Below are 20,066 nucleotides of genomic sequence, written 5' to 3' on the forward strand. Positions count from 1 at the left end.
GGAAAGTATTCCCTATTTAATAAATGCTGCTGAAAAAACTGGCTAGCCATATGCATAAAGCTGAAACTGAATCCCTTACTTACACCTTATACAAAAGTTAACTCAAGATGGATTAAAGACTTAAATGTAAGACCTAAAACCATAAAAACCCTAGAAGAAAACCTAGGCAATACCATTCAGGACATAGGCATGGACAAAGACTTCACAATTAAAATGCCAAAAGCAAGGGCAACAAAAGCCAAAATTGACAAATGGGATCTGATTAAACTGAAGGGCTTCTGCACAGCAAAAGAAACTATCTTAAGAGTGAACAGGCAACCTACAGAATGGGAGAAAATTTTTGCAATCTATCCATCTGACAAAGGGCTAAAATCCAGAATCTACAAGGCACTTAAACAAATTTAAATTTACAAGAAAAAAAATTAAAAAGTGTGCAAAGGATATGAACAGACACTTCTCAAAAGAAGACATTTATGCAGCCCACAGACATGAAAAAAGCTCATCATCTCTGGTCATTAGAGAAATGCAAATCAAAACCACAGTGAGATACCATCTCATGCCAGTTAGAATGGCAATCATCAAAAAGTCAGGAAACAACAGATGCTGGAGAGGATGTGGAGAAATAGGAATGCTTTTACACTGCTGGTGGGAGTGTAAATTAGTTCAACCATTGTGGAAGTCAGTGTGGCAATTCCTCAAGGATCTAGAACTAGAAATACCATCTGACCCAGCAATCCCATTACTAGGTATCTACCCAAAGGATTGTAAGTCATTGTACTATAAAGACACATGCACACACATGTTTATTGTGACTCTATTCACAATAGCAAAGACTTGGAACCAACCCAAATGCCCATCAATGATAGACTGGATACAGAAAATGTGGCACATATCACCATGGAATATTATGCAGCCATAAAAAAGGATGAGTTCATGTCCTTTGCAGGGGCATGGATGATGCTGGAAACCATCATTCTCAGCAAACTAACACAAGAACAGAAAAACAAACACCGCATGTTCTCACTCATAAGTGGGAGTTGAACAATAAGAACTACATGGACACAGGGAGGGGAACATCACACACTGAGGCCCGTTGGGTGGTGCGAGGCCTGGGGAGGGATAGTATTAGGAGAAATACCTAATATAGATGATGGGTTGATGGGTGCAGCAAACCACCATGACATGTGTATACCTATGAAACAAACCTGCACGTTCTGCACATGTATCCCAGAACTTAAAGTATAATTTTTTTAATAAGTCAGTAGCATTTATATACACTAACAATGAACTATCTAAAAAGGAAATTAGAAAATAATCCCATTTATGACACCAAAAAGAATCAAATACCTAGAAATAAACTTAACTAAGGAGGTGAAAGATTTGAACACTGTTCACTACAAAACACGGAAGAACAACAAACAAGACGGAAACAAATGGAAAGATACCCCATGTTCATAAATTGGATGAATTAATATTGGTAAGGTCTCCATACTACCCTAAGAGATCTAGAGATCCAACAGAATCTCTATCAAAATTCCAATTTGATTTTTTAAACAGAAAAATATTCTAAATTTCATATAGAAGCACAAAAGAGTACAAATAGTAAAGCAATACTGAAAAAGGACAAAACTGGAGGTATCACGCTTCCTAACTTTGAAACATATTACAAAGCTACAGAAATCACAACAGAATGTTACTAGCTTAAAAACAGACATATAAACCAATGGAACAGAATAAACAGTCCAGAAATAAAACTCTGTATATATCATCAACTGAACTTTGACAAGGGTGTCAAGAATATACAATGCAGAAAAGATAATCTCTTTAATAAATAGTGTGGGGAAAATTGAACATCCACACTTAGAATAAAATTGGACTCATCTCACACCACACACGAAACTCTACTCAAAATGGATTAAAAACATAAACATAAGACTTGAAACTTGTAAAACTACTAAAACTACTAGAAAAATGCATCGAGGGGAAGCGCCACAATTTTTGTCTAGGAAATGATTTCCTGGATATGACCCCAAAATACAGGCAACAAAAGCAAAATGGACAAATGGGATTGTATCAAACTAAAAAGTTCCTGCCCAGAAAAGAAAACAATTGACAGACTGAAGAGACAATCTATGGGATGGGAGAAAACATTTGCAAACCATACACCTACAGGGTTAACCTCCAAAATGTATAAGGAACTCAAACAGCTCAATAGCAAGAAAACAAATAACCCAACTTAAAAATGGGCAAATAACCTGAATAGACATTCCTTCAAAGAAGACATACAAATGGCCAACAGGTATATGAAAAAAATTCTCAATATCACTAATCATCAAGGAAATGCAAATCAAAACCTCAATGAGCTATCACTCACACCTGTTATGTCACTATTATCAAAAACCAAAGACAACAAGTGTTAGTGAGGATATAAAGAAACTGGAATCCTTGCACACTGTTGGTAGTAATTTTAAATTATGCAGCCATATAGAAATAGTATAGAAAGCCCTCAAAAAATTAAAACCAGAACTACCATAGGATTCAGCAATCCCGCTTCTTGGTATTTATCCAAAAGAATTGAAATCAGTATGTTGAAGAGATATCTGCACTTGAATGTTCATTGAAGAACTATTCACAATTTTAATGTAGAAATAATCTAAATGTTGTTTGGCTAAAGAATGTTGTTGAATGAATAAAGAAAATGCACATACAATGGAATGCTATTTCTCTTTCAGAAATAAAGGAGGCCAGACACAGTGACTCATGCCTGTAATCCCAGCACTTTGGGAGGCCAAGGCGGGGGGATTACGAGGTCAGGAGTTCGAGACCAGCCTGACAAACATAGTGAAACCCCATCTCTACTAAAAGTACAAAACTTAGCCGGGTATGGTGGCAGGAGCCTGTAATCCCAGCTACTCAGGAGGCTGAGGCAGGAGAATCGTTTGAACCCAGGAGGCGGAGGTTGCAGTGAGTCGAGATTGTGCCACTGCACTCCAGCCTGAGTGACAGAGCGAGACTCCATCTCAAAAAAGAAAAAAGAAAGAAGGAAATTCTGCAATAAGGGATAACATAGATGAACTTTGAGGACATTATGCTAAATGAAATAAGTCAGTCACAGAAAGACAAATACTGCATGATCCACTTCTATAAGTTATCTAAAATAGTCAAATTCATAGAATCCAAGAGTGAAATGGTATTTTCCAGGGTGGAGGGAAGAGGGAAATGGGAAATTATTAATCAACAGCCATAAATTTTCAGTTAATAAAGCCAAATAAACTCTACAGATCTGCTTTACAACATTCTTCCTGTAGTCAACAATAATGTATTGTACTCAAAAAAAAAATGTATTAAGAGTGTAGAACTAACATTACATGTTCTTACCACAATAAATTAAAATAAAATAAAAGACAAAGGTAAAGAGAAAATCTTGAAAGGAGCTGGAGAAAAATAACATGTGCAAGGGGACCTCAATAAGACTAATAATTGACTTAACACCAGAAACAACAAAGTACAGAGGGCAATGAGATGACATATTCAAAGTGCTTAAAGAAAAAAAAAATTGTCAATCAAGAATCCTGCAAAACTGTCTTTCAAAAGTGAAGGTGAGATAAGAGTATTTACATATTTTTTAAAAGGTTGATATAATTTGTTGCCAATGAACCTGACTTAGAAGGATCCTCAAGGAAATTCTTCAGGCTGGATTACAAAACACAATGCTCTTTCTTGTTAAGTGCAAATTTTACTCCATACATAAAATATTTTACTGAATTTAAGTTACAGATGTCTTCAAAATTATGTCTTCAAAATTGATATTTATTCTTTTTAAATAGTATTTTGTTTTAAAACTAAAGCACAATTCAAGAAAATAAAACATCAGTGGGACAATTTCATAATTGTCTACATTAAACCTTTTATAGATGTTTCACTTTTATTAAATTCATATTTCAGTTGCTGAAAAATAATTTACATTAAATGTTATTATATTGGAATGTAAGAAAAGGATGAAAGTTTAAACTTTCAGGAAGATGAGGGAGTGTTGAAAATATACCTATCTACTTCAGATGTCAAATATACTAGGTTTCTGTTGCTAATAACAGAACCCACATTTTGAAATTTGTTAAATGCATATATGTGGTTTACTAAAAACCTATGAGGTATAAGATTCTATTCATAGGCTCTAGTTCACTGCCAGGATTCTTCTTCCAGGTTTCAGAGAACTGCACTACATCTTTTCCTATCATGAGAAGTACAATCTACACTGAATGTCACATCTTGCTTCCAAACCTTTATCATTAATCATAGTAAATTTTCAGGCTTTCAATCTGCACTGCTCAAAGTAGAGCATTTTAAGGACCAATTAATTTTCAATTGTTATCTGCAGAAAAATGTACATGTATTCAATAAATACTATGAAAATTTGTCTGCCTGCTTTACCTGTTAACCAGGGTAAAATAATTTCTTACTTTCTCTCCTCTGAACACTCTGTTTTCCTCTCTCTCTGGCATCTTTTTTCTTTTTCATGGTCATTGGCAATAGATAAACCCTATTAAACACTCTTTAGTGGAAAATAATACTTCCTGAAATAGTCAGATCTGAAAGTAGATTTTTTCCATTGATCTTAGTCAGAACATTTTCCATGTAATGTCATTAAAAGTTCTCAGTAGCAGCATTTATGGAATTTTATTGCCTTTTCACTTTATTCACATTAGATATATAGAATCAATATCTTTTCCTACATTAACTAAACAGTTAGTAATAAAATTCAAAACTTGTTTTAACAGGTAAAGTATAGCCTTGAACCAGCTCGTCAAAATGTTCATCAAAATAGGAAAAAAAATAGAACACACAGTTTATTCAGAGTACAAAAGATGGGGGAAAGCATAAACTAATTTGGAAAACAAAAAGGGGTGAAGAGAAAATTATTTTAGTTATGGGAAGTAAAGCTAGAAAGTTATTTTGCTCAGAGTACCAACAACCAGGACACATGATTAGTCAGTGATTTCCTGCAGTCTAAATTCAAGGTAGAAAGACATGAGCTTGCCAGGACAGCTATTTTGATCAAAAGCCTGAGCAAATAGACCAAGAAGACGTAGACATAAATGTCTTCCACTCCAAAAATCAGAAAGAAATAAAGGAAAAAGGTATCAGAGCTCCAAGGACCAATGTCTGCTGACCAGAAAAAAGAAAATACAGTAAAGAGAATTTCTAGATATAACGTGCTAATACTTTAAACATGCACCAAGTGAAATGTGTAAAAAGAGGTTGAACTTGTGATTTGCCACCACCTCCATTCAGCTGTGGAACCTTTTTAGCCTGGAGGAATGACAGTTGACATTTTGTACTGGGATAGCTGAAAAAAAGAAACAAATTACAAGGAGGAAAAATCATTATGAAACAAGGCACAATCTTCAGTGAAAAGGCCTTCTCACTTTTCCTTTTGGATATTAGCTACAAGCCATGAACTAGCACACCAGGATCAGGACAGGAAACTTGACAGAACAAAAGCCTTCTGTTTTAGCTTCTTCCAATGGCTGGTTGAGGGCAAAACAGGCAGAGAAGGATTCTTATGTTATCACCCACAAGTTCCTTCTATTTGAGACATCAACATAGACCCTAAAGTTTGAGTTGTCTGCTTTGTCATATCCCATAGAACACGCAGCTCAAAATAATTCAAAAGAGACCTAGGGGAAAACTCTAATGATAGAGACAAACTAACTACATTTGTCCTTTTTCTGAAAGAGCTGTACTAGACAGGCACAATCAATAATACATCAAATGTGTAGTTCAGCCTTTAAGGAATATATTCTGCCTCCAGGCTTGGAAATACTACATTTTGGGAAAAGATTTTATTTTATGGTGCATTTTCTCTCCAATCACTTAATCACCTTTCAGATTACATCCTCTGGGCTCTGTGGTAAGGATAAGCACAGTCTGGAAGGGAAAACGAAGTACCACTTCCTACAGTTCGAGGCCATGAGGAATTTGGAGTTGTAGAGAGCTTCAGATAAGATGAAATCAGTGTGAAATCAGGGAGGTAACCAGGTAATATATGGTGCCAGCTCCTTTCCTAGCTCATTCCATGATTTCTCCCCAAAGGCACCATAAAGATGGCAGAACTTGTCCTATGTTGACAGAAACATTAAAATGCATTTACACACCAGATACGAGAAATAGGCAGCCTAAGATTCAGAATCTTCCAATTTTGTGTTTGACTAAAAGGACTCAAAGCAAAAGAATAGTTCTCCACTTCTAAAGAAATTACCTCAAGTCTACCTAATCAAAGTTAAATTAAGAATGGCAAATATACACAGTATATAGAAATATCCTCAGATTTAAAATATATATGATTAAGAGCTTTTTTTTCTATACACATATACACACAGGTGATAATCCTTTAAATTGTTTGACGTAGCCATCACCTATGACAAAATTTCCTCCATAATTTGTATTTTGTTATTCCACATTGGATACATCAATGTTTCAAACATTTTATGATATTACCTATTATTCTAGCAACAAACATACATCATAGATATTTTATGCCCTTTTACGTATGTAGAAATATAACCTTTCTTAAATTAATGATCATATTCCATTGATTTAGGTACTTAATGGTGGGGTTAGGATTAAAACATAAGTGTCTTATCCCAGATTCTGGACTCGTGATAATATAATGTCTCCTAATGAGTATTAATTCTAATGTTAACATAAGAGTATTAATTTATTTTTTCAAGAAATATTAAGCATATACCAAGTACACACTCTGCTAGGCTCCTAGGATAAAACACTGAGCAAAATAGACAAGCCTTATGCCACTAATATTGATGTCACTCACATTTAGCTTTATATTACCTTTGAACCTGAACATTATTACAGACATAAATCTCAAATTCTTTTTGTGAACTTTGAAGGTTTGCTTGCATCAAAATTGTTTTTTTTTTTCATTCCAAAGTGAAATGATAACTGACTTCAAAAATAACGGCAACTTTCATTACAACAAATTGATACCATAAACCATTTCCGATCAATAAACTTGGTGTTAATCGCATTCTATTGTCTCCATTCAAGCTGGTAATTTGGAGCTTGGAAATAAAGTCTTAATGCTCCCTCTTGCGGAGAGCAGAGAATGCAGCTCTTTCTTGTATCCCAAGGGCAACTTGCGCTTGAAGGAAAAGTTAGTTCCAGTTTCTTTGACTTCCTTTCATCCGATTTGCTTTCATTGGTACAGTTATTGATTCAGAGCTAAAATCCTTTATTTCTTTTCTTGTCACTCTATGTCCCTGTGGAACACTGTTCTCTCTCCAACTACATTAACATTAAACAGAACTAGCAGACTTGCCTGCAGAGGAAGTAAGACTTACTACCTTTATGGTATAAGCACAGTCACTGAATATACTGTTGTGCATGAAATCACAGTGGAGAAAATCAATGCTCTGCTCCTATGGATAAGGCCTGTATCATAAGCCACGAGGTGCCTACAAGCTTTGGAGCTGTGTTAAACACCGCAAGAGGAAGAATGTACTTTTGTATTGTTTTCAGTGACTCTGTCTATTGCATTGTTTTCAGTGACTCTATACAATGTCACATGGGGAGCCATGCAGACAAAGAGGTCCTTCCATCACAGATAAAACCAAGCGGACTTTTTTTTTCTTCTTCCTATCAACACAGGTGCATCAGTTTTGGATACCTAATTGAAGTTTATCCTCTGAATTCATAGGTCACTGCCAGTTCCATCTGTATGGCCTTGGATTTTAAGGAATTGGCTCAGCCGTTTTCTTGGGCTACAAAGTCTCTAGTTCTAGGCTCATCAGGGTTGACATCAATGAGACGTTTCCCCAGGCAAGAGCATTAGGAGTCACTGAATTATTTTTTTTTCCCCCCCAAGACAAAGTCTTCTCTGTCGCCCAGGCTGGAATGCAGTGTCCCGATCTCAGCTCACTGCAACCTCTGCCTCCTGGGTTCAAGCCATTCTCCTACTTCAGCCTCCCAAGTAGCTGGGATTACAGGCACGCACCACCACACCTGGCTAATTTTTTTTTATTATACTCTAAGTTCTAGGGTACTTGTACACAACGTGCAGATTTGTTACATACGTATATATGTGCCATGTTGGTGTGCTGCACCCATTAACTTGTCATTTACATTAGGTATATCTCCTAATGCTATCTCTCCTCACTCCTCCCACCCCGCGACAGGCCCCGGTGTGTGATGTTCACCTTCCTATGTCCAAGTGTTCTCATTGCTCAATTCCCACCTATGAGTGAGAACATGCGGTGTTTGGTTCTTCACCCTTGTGATAGTTTGCTGAAAATGATGGTTTGCATCTTCATCCATGTCCCTACAAAGGACATGAACTCATCCTTTTTTATGGCTGCATAGTATTCTATGGTGTACATGGCTTGCCAATTACCCCAGCACCATTTGTTGAATAGGTAATCCTTTCTCTACTTTATGTTTTTGTGTGCTTTGTTGAAGATTAGTTGACTGTAAGTATTTGGGCTTATTTCTGGGTTCACTATTCTGTTCCATTGGTCTATGTGCCTATTTTTATACCAGTACCAGGCTATTTTGGTAAATATGGCCTTACAGTATAGTTTGAAATCAGGTAATGTGATGCCTCCAGATTTGTTCTTTTTCCTTATGATTGCTTTGGCTATTCAGGCTCTTTTTTCTGTTCCATATGAATTTTAGAATTGTTTTCTCTAAGTCTGTGAAGAATGATGGTTGTATTTTGATGGCAATTACATTGAATTTGTAGATTGCTTTTGGCAGTGTGGTCATTTACACAATATTGATTCTACCCATCTATGACCACGGGATGTGTTTCCATTTGTTTGTGTTGTCTATGATTTCTTTCAGCAGTGTTTTGTAGTTTTCCTCGTAGAAGTCTTTCACCCCCCTGGTTAGGTATATTCCTAAGCTTTTTGTTTGTTTGTTTGTTTTTGTTTGTTTGTTTGTTTGTCTTGTTTTGTTTTCTGCAGCTATTGTAAAGTGGTTGAGTTCTTGATTTGATTCTCAGCTTGGTCGCTGTTAGCATACAGCAGAGCTACTGATTTGTGTCTGTTAATTTTCTATCCTGAAACCTTGCTGAACTCATTTTATAAGTTGTAGGAGCTTTTTGGATGAGTCTTTAGGTTTTCAAGGTATATGATCATGTCATCAGCAAACAGCAACAGTTTGACTTCCTTTCTACCAATTTGGATTCCCTTTATTTCTTTCTCTTGTCCAACTGCTCTGGCTAGGACTTCCAGCACTATGTTGAATAGAAGTAGTAAAAGACAAGGCATCCTTGTTTTGTTCCAGTTCTCAGAGGAAATGCTTTCAACTTTTCCCCATTCAGTATTATGTTGGATGTGGGTTTGTCATACATGGCTTTTATTATATTGAGGTATATACCTTGTATGCCAATTTTGCTGAGAGTTTTAGTGATAAAGGGGTGCTGGATTTTGTCAAATGCTTTTTATGCAACTATTGAGATGATCACATGACTTTTAAAAATTATGTTTATGTGGTATATTACATTTATTGACTCGTGTATGTTAAACCATTCTTGCATCCCTGGTATGAAACCCACTTGCTCATGGTGGATTATCTTTTTGATATGCTGTTGGATTCAGTTAGCTAATATTTTGTTAAGGATTTTTGCATCTATTTTAATCAGAGATGTTGGTCTGTAGTTTTCTTTTTCAATTATGTCCTCTCTGGGTTTTGGTATTAGGATGATACTGGCTTCATAGAATAATTTAGGGAGAACTTCCTCTTTCTTTATCTTGTGGAATAGTGTCAATAGGATTCGTACTAATTCTTCTTTGAATGTCTGATAGAATTCGGCTATGAATCCACCTGGTTGTGGACTTTTTTTGTCGGTAATTTTTTCATTACCATTTCAATCTCATTGCTTGTTATTGGTGTGCTCAGTCAGGATTTCTAATTCTTCTTGATTAAAGATAAGATGGTTATATCTTTCCAGGAATTTATCCAGCTCTTCTAGGTTTTCTAGTTTATGCATACAAAGGTATTCATAGTAGACCTGAATGATTTTTTGTATTTCTGTGGTGTCAGTTGTAATATTTCCCCTTTCATTTCTAATTGAGCTCATTTGGATCTTCTCTCTTCTTTTCTTGGTTAATCTTGCTAATGGCATATCAATTTTATTTATCTTTTCAAAGAACCAGCTTTTTGTTTCGTTTATCTTTTGTATTATTTTTTGTTCATTTGTTTCCATTTCATTTAGTTCTGCTCTGATCTTGGTTATTTCCTTTCTTCTCCTGGGTTTGGGTTTAGTTTGCTCTTTTTTCTCTAGTTCCTTGAGGTGGGACCTTACATCGTCTATTTCTGTTCTTTCAGACTTTTTGATGTAGGTATTTAAGGCTATGAACTTTCCTCTCAGCACTGCCTTTGCTGTATCCCAGAAGTTTTGATAGGTTGCATCACTGTTATTATTCAGTTCAAAGAATGTTTAATTTCTATATTGATTTATTTGTTGACCCAACGATCATTCAGAAGCAGGTTATATAATTTCCATGTATTTGGTTTTGAAGGTTCCTTTTGGAGTTGATTTCCAGTTTTATTTCACTGTTGTCTGAGACAGTACTTGATATAATTTAAGTTTTCTTAAATGTATTGAGAGTCGTTATGTGGCCTACCATATGGTCTATCTTGGAAAAAGTCCCATGCACTGATGAATAGAATGTATATTCTGTGGTTGTTGGGTAGAATGTTCTATAAATATCTGTTAAGTCCATTTGTTCCAGGTATAGTTTAAATCCACTGTTTATTTGTTGACTTTCTGTCTTGATGACCTGTCTAGTGCTGTCAGTGGAGTATTGAAGTCCCCTGCTGTTATTGTGTTGCTGTATATCTCATTTCTTAGGTCTAGTAGTAATTGTTTTATAAATTTGGGAGCTCCAGTGTTAGGTGCATATATAATTAGGATTGTGATATTTTCCTGTTGGACAAGGCCTTTTATCATTATATAATTTACATCTTTGTCTTTTTTAAACTGCTGGTGCTTTAAAGTTTGTTTTGTCTGATACAAGAAGAGCTACTCCTGTTCACTTTTGGTGTCCATTTGCATGGAATGTCTTTTTCTACCCCTTTACCTTAAATTTATATGAGTTCTAATGTGTTATATGAGTCTCTTAAAGGCAGCAGATGGTTGGTTGATGAATTCTTATCCATTCTGCAATTCTGAATCTTTTAAGTGGAGCATTTAGGCCGTTTACATTCACCATTAGTATTGAGATGTGAGGCACTATTTCATTCGTTGTGTTATTTGTTGCCCGTATACCTTGGTTTTTTTAATGGTATTTTTATTTTATAGGTCCTGTGAGATTTATGCTTCAAAGGGGTTCTGTTTTAATGTGTTTCCAGGATTTGTTTCAAGATTTTAGAGCTCCTTTTAGTAGTTCTTGTAGTGCCAGCTTGGTAGTGGCAAATTCTCTCAGCATTTGTTTGTCTGAAAAAGTCTGTATCTTTCCTTCATTTATGAAACTTAGTTTTGCTGGATACAAAATTCTTCGCTGATAATTGTTTTGTTTAAGGAGACTGACGATAGGGTCCTAATCCCTTCTAGCTTGTAGGGTTTCTGCTGAGAAATCTGCTGTTAATCTGATAGGTTTTTCTTTATAGGTTTCCTGGTGCTTTTGTCTCACAGCTCTTAAGATTCTTTCCTTCATTTTGACTTTAAATAACCTGATGACAATGTGCCTATACAATGACTTTTTAGTGATGAATTTCCCAGGTGTTGTTTGAGCCTCTTGTATTTGGACGTCTAGGTCTCTAGCAAGGCCAGGGAAGTTTTCCTTAATTATTACCCCAAATATGTTTTCCAGATTTTTAGATTTCTATTCTTCCTTGGGAACACCAATTATTCTTAAGTTTGGTCATTTAACATAATCCCAGACTTCTTGGAGACTTTGTCCCTTTTTTTAAATTCTTTTTTTCTTTGTCTTTGTTGGTTTGGGCCAATTCAAATACCTTGTCTCCAAGCTCTGAAGTTTTTTCTTCTGCTTGTTAGATTCTGTTTCCAGAACATTTTGCATTTCTCTAAGTATGTCCTTTATTTCCTGAAGTTGTGATTGTTTTTTATATATGCTATCTATTTCACTGAAGATTTCTCCACTCATTTCTTGTATCATTTTTTAAATTTCCTTAAATCGGACCTCACCTTTCTCTGGTGCCTCCTTGGTTAGCTTAATAATCAATCTTCTGAATTATTTTTCAGGTAAATCAGGTATTTCTTCTTGGTTTGGAGCCATTGCTGGTGAGCTAGTATAATTTTTTGGGAGGTGTTAAAGAACCTTGTTTTGTCATATTGTCAAAATTGTTTTTCTGGTTACTTCTCTTTTGGGTAGGCTATGTCAGAGGGAGTATCTGGGACTCAAGGTTGCTGTTCAGATACTTTTGTCCCACGGGGTGTTCCCTTGATGTAGTACTCTCCCCGTTTTCCTAGGGATGTGGCTTTCTGATAGCTGAGCTGTAATGATTGTTATCTCTCTTCTGGATCTAGCCACCCAGCAGGGCTAGCAGACTCCAGGCTGGTACTAGGGGTTGTCTGCACAGAGTCCTGTCATATGAACTGTCTGCAGGTCTCTCAGCCATGGATACCAACACCTGCTCCAGTGCAGGTGGCAGGGGAGTGAAATGGACTCTGTGAAGGTCCTCAGTTTTGGTTCCTTAATGCACTATTTTTGTGCTGGTTGACCTCCCGCAGGAGGTGACACTTTCCAGAGAGCATCAGCTATGTAGTAAAGGAAGGATCAGGTGATGGGCAGGGCCCTAGAACTGCAAAGAGAATATGCCCTTTGTCTTCAGTTACCAGAATGGGTAGGGAAGGACCATCAGGTTGGGGAAGGTCTAGGGGTGTCCGAGCTCAGACTCTCCTTGGGCGGGGCTTACTGCAGCTGCTGTAGCAGATGGGGGTGTGGTTCCCAGGTCAATAGAATTATATTCCCAAGAGGATTATAGGTGCGTCTGCTGTGTCATGCAAGTTGTCAGGGAAGTTGGGGAAAGCTGGCAGTTACAGGCCTCACCAGTTCCCATGCCACCCAAAAGACCAGTCTGACTCCCACCATGTCCCCCACAACAGCACCAAGTTTGTTTCCAGGCAGTGGGTGAACAGGGCTGAGAACTTGCTCTGGGCTACCAGCCTCCCAGCTATGAAAGCAAGCAGGACTTTCTTACCTCCGTGCCTGTGGAGTCTGCACACTGGATTCATGCCCTCCCCTGAGTTCTGACCAGGAGACTTCGTGTTCGGTTGGAATGGTTACAAAATTCAGCTGGAAGTTTCCTTCTCTCTGTGGTCTTTTCCCAGTGCCTCTGGCAGCCCTCCCCAAGGACCCCTGTGAGACAAGTCAGAAATGGTTCCCTGGGGACCCAGAGAGCCCACAGGGCTTTTCCTGCTGCTTCCTCTTCCCCTGTATTTTGCCTGGCTCTCTAAATTGACTCAGCTCCAGATAAGGTCAAATCCTTCTCCTGTGATCTAGACCTTCAGGTTCCCCAGTAAGGGTGCGTGTTCGGGGAAGGACGATGCCCTTTTCCCACTTTCACAGTTTGGGCACTCACAGTATTTGGGCTGTCTCCCAGTTCCTGCAGGAGCAATCTGCCTTCTCCAGAGGACCTGTGGATTCTGTTGTCTTTCCTGGTTTATTCCTGAGGTAGTTCTGGAGCAAGAGTTCACAGTGCAAGCCTTCGCCCACTGCTCTGTCTGTCCGAGTGAAAGCTGCAATGTAGTCCTGTCTCCTAGCTGCCATTTTCCTCTATTCTCATTTTAAAGAGTGAAAAACTTAAATATAAAGGAGCTTGCCCAAGATTTCATAGCAAGTGTACCACATACTGTTGTATTCTAAATTATTTCTCCCATATAATCACTCTGAATATGTTTTATGATTGTTAATCAGAAGTATGCTTTGGGTCTATTGAGAGGCTAATCAGTCTATTTCTGAAATTAAGTCACAGCTTTGGAATCATGCCATTTGAACTATAGAGTACGTATGATTATTAGCACCCTCAAATTCACAACTTTTTTTTTACACAATGCTGAATTTCTATGAGAGAACCCTGAAAGGTGACATTATAGCGGGTGGGTCTTTCACTGTTCTTTTGCCTGTTCCAGAAACCTAGACAGCCTGTATGCTCCTTGACAAAAAATGGAGGGGAGGGAAAGTAGGAAAAATATTCCTCTATGAAGAAATAGAAGACAACATGTCACAAATAGAAAAGAAGCACATCTTTACCCTCCCTAAAGTATTTGTAACCTATAGGAGCAAAAATACATTAATAGTTTGACATTACTGATAAGATACGGAAGAGTCACATTTTAGGGTACCCATTGGCACCCAGACATACCATAATTCATGGAGAGCCATTATATGTCTCTAGGGTATTTTCCACCACAGGATAAGACAAGAAGAAATTTTCACTGTATTGGCTCCCAATTCTCTTCTTAATAATTACCCTGATTTGCTGTTTAAGAACAAAACAGACAACTCTAATGTGGTGTATTTGAATCTCTCTTCCCCAAATGACACCTTTAAATTCCTCTCTTACCACACCTCACACCCACACCCAGTATGCTTCCAGACAAGAACTATCCAAGAGACAGTTTGCAATGATAAAAATGTCATATGGCTGTGTTGCCCGATAAGCGGCCACTAACCATATATGACTATTGAACACTCAAAGTGTGGCTAGAAGGACTGGAGAACTGACCTTTTAATTATATTTAATTTTAATTAATTTAAACTTAAGTAGCCACGTATGACTAGTGGCTACCTTACTGGACAACGCAGGTGAGATTATCTTGTTCCCTGACTTCAGCTAGAATGCTCAGATAAGATAAATTAATTTGAGGGAACTATGATATGGAGCTTAAAAATATGAGCTTTGCTGTCATATTACTTAATAGACATGAGATCTTAAGCAGGTTATTTAAACTTTCTAATTCACAGCCCAGCATCTGAAAAACAGAGTACATAATAGTTTCTTTCTTATATAATGAAGTGAGAACTAAATGAAACAATGCAAGTGCTATGGTTTGGATATTTTTCCTCTCCAAACCTCATGTTGAAATTTGATTCCCATTGTTGGAAATGGGGCCTAATGGGAGATGCTTTGGTCATGGGAGAAGATCCTTTATGAATAGACTAATGCCTTCCCTAAGTGGTGAGTGAGTTCTCACTCTGTTAGTTCCTGCAAGAGTGGTTGTTATAGACTGGCACCTCCCACCTCTCTCTCTCTCTCTCTCTCAACTTCCTCACTCACCATGTGATCTCTGTATACACCAGCTCCCTTTCACCTTCTCCCATGAGTGGAAGCAGCCTGAGACTCTCACTGGAAGCAGATGCCCCATCTTTAACTTTCCAGCCATCAAAATCATGAGCCAAATGAACCTTTTTCTTTACAAATTACCTGGCTTCAGATATTCCTTTATAGCAACACTAAATTAATAAGACAGCAGATAAAGCACTTGGCAAACAAGCTGACACATAATAGACACAAAATAAGTTGTTTAATTGTAGCAGTAACAACAATGGTAACAGTAGCTGACTGGTCTAGACAAAAGATGAAGAGGAAAGCACATATATTGCAAAAGATGACTGGAGGATTTTTTTTTCTTTTTCCTATTTTGAAATATCTTAGTGCTGTTTCATTTATTCATTGGTGTAGATTTATATGAGTTGATTGTAATTAAAATTGAATTTGTATATAGTCATTAAATATTAGAGAAAACTTTGCCATTGACCAGTCTTCTACTGTGAAAATTTCTTCTTTCAGAAACTGTAGCTGCCAGGCGGGGTGGTTCACGCATGTAAACTCAGCACTTTGGTAGGCTGAGGTGGGCAGATTGTTTGAGACCATGAGTTCGAGACCAGCCTGACCAACATGCTGAAACCCCGTTTCTACTAAAGTTACAAAAAGTAGCCAAACATGGTGGTGCATGCCTGTAATCCCAGCTACTGGGAAGCCAAGGCAAAGAATCATTTGAACCCAGGAGGTGGAGGTTGCAGTGAACCAAGATTGTGCCACTGCACTACAGTTTGGGTGACAGAGTGAGACTCTGAGTCAAAAAACAAATAAACAACAAAAAAAACCCTAAATGTCTGAATTTTCCAACTTGAATAAAAACCCAGTTTAAAAATTAAACCTTTTGGCTGGGCGTGGTGGCTCACGCCTGTAATCCCAGCACTTTGGGAGGCTGAGGCACAAGGATCACTTGAGGTCAGGAGTTCGAGACCAGCCTGGCCAACATGGTGAAACCTGATCTCTACTAAAAAAAAAAATAATAATAATAAATAAAAATAACAATAAAAATAAAAAATTAAAAACACAAAAATCAGCCAGGCATGGTGGTGCACTCCTGTAATTCCAGCTACTCAGGAGGCTGAGGGAGAAGAATCACTTGAACTCAGAAGACAGAGGTTGCAGTAAGCCAAGATCACACTACTGCACTCTAGCCTGGGTGACAGAGTGAGACTCCATAGCAAAAGAAAAAAAAATTAACCTTTTCAGAAGTAATTAGGTTGGTGTTGAGAATGACTAAGCATAATTGACCCTGATATTTCATTTCATACTAAACATCCTCAGCTTCATTAAAGGAACTTATTCCTATACTATAACATTCCTCATCATGTATCTGCATGTCTCCTTCCTCCTCACTGTATCTAAACATACTGAGGAAAATCATTCTGGGTGGAAAACTTTGTGACAGTCTTTTTCTTTCATTCATTTCTATGCTGACAAATTTCTAAGTTGCTCAGTTACATAAGACCTAGATATTTTAGTACAGACAGTTCTAGTAAGCAACATAAAATGTTTGTAACCAGAGCTTGATCAAGAGTACCAGCTGTCTTTTTTAAAAAGAGTTTAACCTTTTTTAAACTTCATTTTAATATCATACAATAACCTTAAATTAAATTTTAAGTGGCATTTATAAAGAACATAATATTCTTTACAAATGAGTTATGAAGAACTCTGTTAGGAATATAAAAACTCGGGTTCTAGGTTCAGCCTTGTCACTTTCTAGAACTCCATCAGTATTTTAAAATATACCCAGGATTTGTTTTAATCAGATGTGGTAAGATGACAGGCACACAGACAGCTACCTTGAAAGAAGAGCTTATGGCTTACGGTTCCCAAGAGGAGGGTGTATGTCACACCATGCAGAGCCACACAGCAAAGCACTGGGGCCAGTCAAGAGGCAAAAGGGGTGTAGTAGAAAGCATGGGTCAGAGTCTTTATTGTGGCTTTCCCAGGAAAAAAAAATCAAGACAGAGCAGGCAAGCTAAATAAGTTAGGATTAGATAATTTGAATAATTTTCATTTGTCCTGGAATATGTGGGGTGGTCCCTTGCTTTCTAGTAACTGGCACTATGGTGAGTTAGGGAAGGAAGATAATGTCCCTAACAATTGGAACCTGATTTTTTAAAAAAAAAGACAGGTGGAAGGGGGTATATGGACTCCAGATTGGCTGGTTCACATGACAAATGTATGCTCTCAGCAATCTGATTAGTAACTCTAGAAATTCACTAACCTTGGGAGGAGCAATCTCTTCCCAGGTCCCCAAGGTCCCAAAATATCAAAGCATCATAATATATAGAAAATAAACATGATTAATACATCAATGAAAAATATTTAACCTCTCCAATCCTCAGCTTCCTCAAAGTTACAAAAACGAATAAAGCAATCCCTGCCTTAGTCCTGGTGATCGAATAATAAATGGGATCTTGGCAGGGTGTTGCCAGCACCTACTAAAACTACTCTACCCCACCACTCTCCACAACACTGCTATAGAACTAAAGAGAGTCATTTCTGAGGTCGAAATGTTAGGTTTGTGAAGCCGATACATCTAGAAGGAGAAGGGAGAAGGGAGAACTCACATCAGACCAGGGGAAAGTATGCTGTTACAGGAAATTGTTAGTGCCCTGAAGAGAGCTGCAGGTTGATGGGCTACGATCATGACAGTGTTGGGTCTGCTCTGACAGTCCACTAGGCTCACGTATACAGGGTTCATGTATGACACTGGGTGATTTTAATACTCCTGAGCAGCAACTGGATTCTACTATGGAATAAACTGCCTCACTGATGATGATTGGGAAAAGGATCAAAAGGTGAAGGATTTACCATTTGCCATGAATGCTTTTGCCAACTTTATGAATGAGTAGTTCATTGGATTCTGTGGTTGGTTTTGATATTTTTCAGGTCCTGTTATTGTTGACCTTTCTTTCTACAGAGTTCAAAACCAGAGACCTTATTCCTAAACTGATAACTGACTACATAACAAAAATAAATAAATAAATAAATAAACAAAGACCCACTTATAATCCATACGTTTCCTTTTGAAAGAATCAATAAAGCATTTGAATTGTTCCAAAGTGGGCATTGATGACTGTGTGTGAGTGGTGTGTGTGTGTGTATGTAAGAAGAATTTATGTGAGAGATCTTTTACATGTTACTTTTACCTGAAGTTTTATGAAAAATGAGAGGGCTCAGATTAAGTGTAAAATTGAGCAGTTGTAGGAAATGGTTTAGAGAATAGCAAAAAAAAAAAAAAGAGCCTTGGGTCATTTGTGAGGTGCCGTCAGCCTTTTGTCCATGTTGCTGTCCTCATTTATAAAATGGAGATAGTGATACCACATCTTTTGAGAGACTCCTACGAAGATCAAATGTGAAAATAAAAAAGAACAAAAAAAAGAAAACATGCTACCAAAGTATATTATAATAAAATTTTCTTTGTTATTATCTTGAGTGCTAGTAGATATGACAAAGAAAAATTATATCTTAATTAGCTACCTACAAAACTAACAAGCTACAGTGGGATTCTGGAAGAAACAAGAGAGTGGTGTGAGCATAGAGAAGCAAAAGAAAACAAGGAAGCGTGTGACCGTGAAGTGAATACTTAGTGTCAGAGATCAGAGGCTTGAAGAAAAGGATAGGTTAAAACCTAAAAATAAAGAAAAGAAAGATCTCAGCAGGCTAAAGGAAAGAGAAGTTCCCCAACACCCATTCTGCTTATTTTTCCAATAAATTACACAGCTGGGCCCATTTACTCCCATTGGTAATTTTGTTGATACCAACTTTATCAACTTTTCCATTAAAGCCAAACTGGACTTAGTAGACTTAGTAGACACAGTCAATGATGGGCTGTCTCTACGCCAAGTATATCCCTTGTATAACTGATCATGTAATGGCTGAAATTGAGAAAATAATCTACAGATTGCCAAGGATCCAAGATCTGAATAATGACCATGCACACACAAAGGAACCTATGCAGATGACTGCTTAGCAGATGACTGATTCAGTACAAGTGTTACATTGTGGCCATGACTACATTGTGGCCATGACTGGACCTTAAAAGATGAATGCATAAGATTCCTAGAGATCATAATCATGTGCACTTCTTATTATGGCTACAACTTTGAACAGATGCCAGATGATTATGGAGCCCCTCAGTTCTAATTCATACAAGATAAAGTTCCTCTGCCTTTCTTCCACCAACTTTTTCTTGCTACCAGTTCATTAAACATGCAATACCATGAATTATTATTCTATTTGCCCATGCTCTCTGTTATGAGTGTATGGGTAAATACACTCACTTTTTGACGCTGTTTTGAAATTGATATTTTATCTCATTTAAAAATTTTAAATGATTATCAAGGAGTACAAAATCTCAGATAGGAAGGATCTGTTTTACCCCCTTTTTTGAGGTCTGTGGTACAGCTGGTGAATATAGTTAGTAATAGATGATTAGATATTTCAAAATTGCTAAGACGGTTAAATTTCAAATGATCTCCCTACAAAAATGTTAAATACTTGAAGTGATATATATGTTAATTAACTTGATTAAATTATTCTACACTGTATCCACAATTATGGCATCACCTTGTAACCCATAAATTTATACAATTATAGACTGTCAATTTATAATAAAAATTAGTTGCATCTTTTTAGGGAAAAAGAAAGGAAAAGCTACTTCTAAGGGTTTATTTTCAATCAAGCATTTACTATTTGACATTTCAGAAGTATTTCTATTCAGCATACATTCCTTAAGCACCTACCAACAAGATTCT

The 20,066-nt window shown here is 37.2% G+C and overlaps 1 pseudogene; it reads left to right on the forward strand.

Moving 5' to 3' along the window:
• The window catches only part of LOC105532370, a 42,502-nt pseudogene extending 23,047 nt beyond the window's left edge, over window positions 1–19,455 (forward strand).
• The last annotated feature ends 611 nt before the right edge of the window (window positions 19,456–20,066 follow it).

This window comes from Mandrillus leucophaeus, unplaced genomic scaffold, assembly GCF_000951045.1.
Source record: "Mandrillus leucophaeus isolate KB7577 unplaced genomic scaffold, Mleu.le_1.0 Scaffold951, whole genome shotgun sequence".
NCBI classification, from domain to species: Eukaryota; Metazoa; Chordata; class Mammalia; order Primates; family Cercopithecidae; genus Mandrillus; species Mandrillus leucophaeus.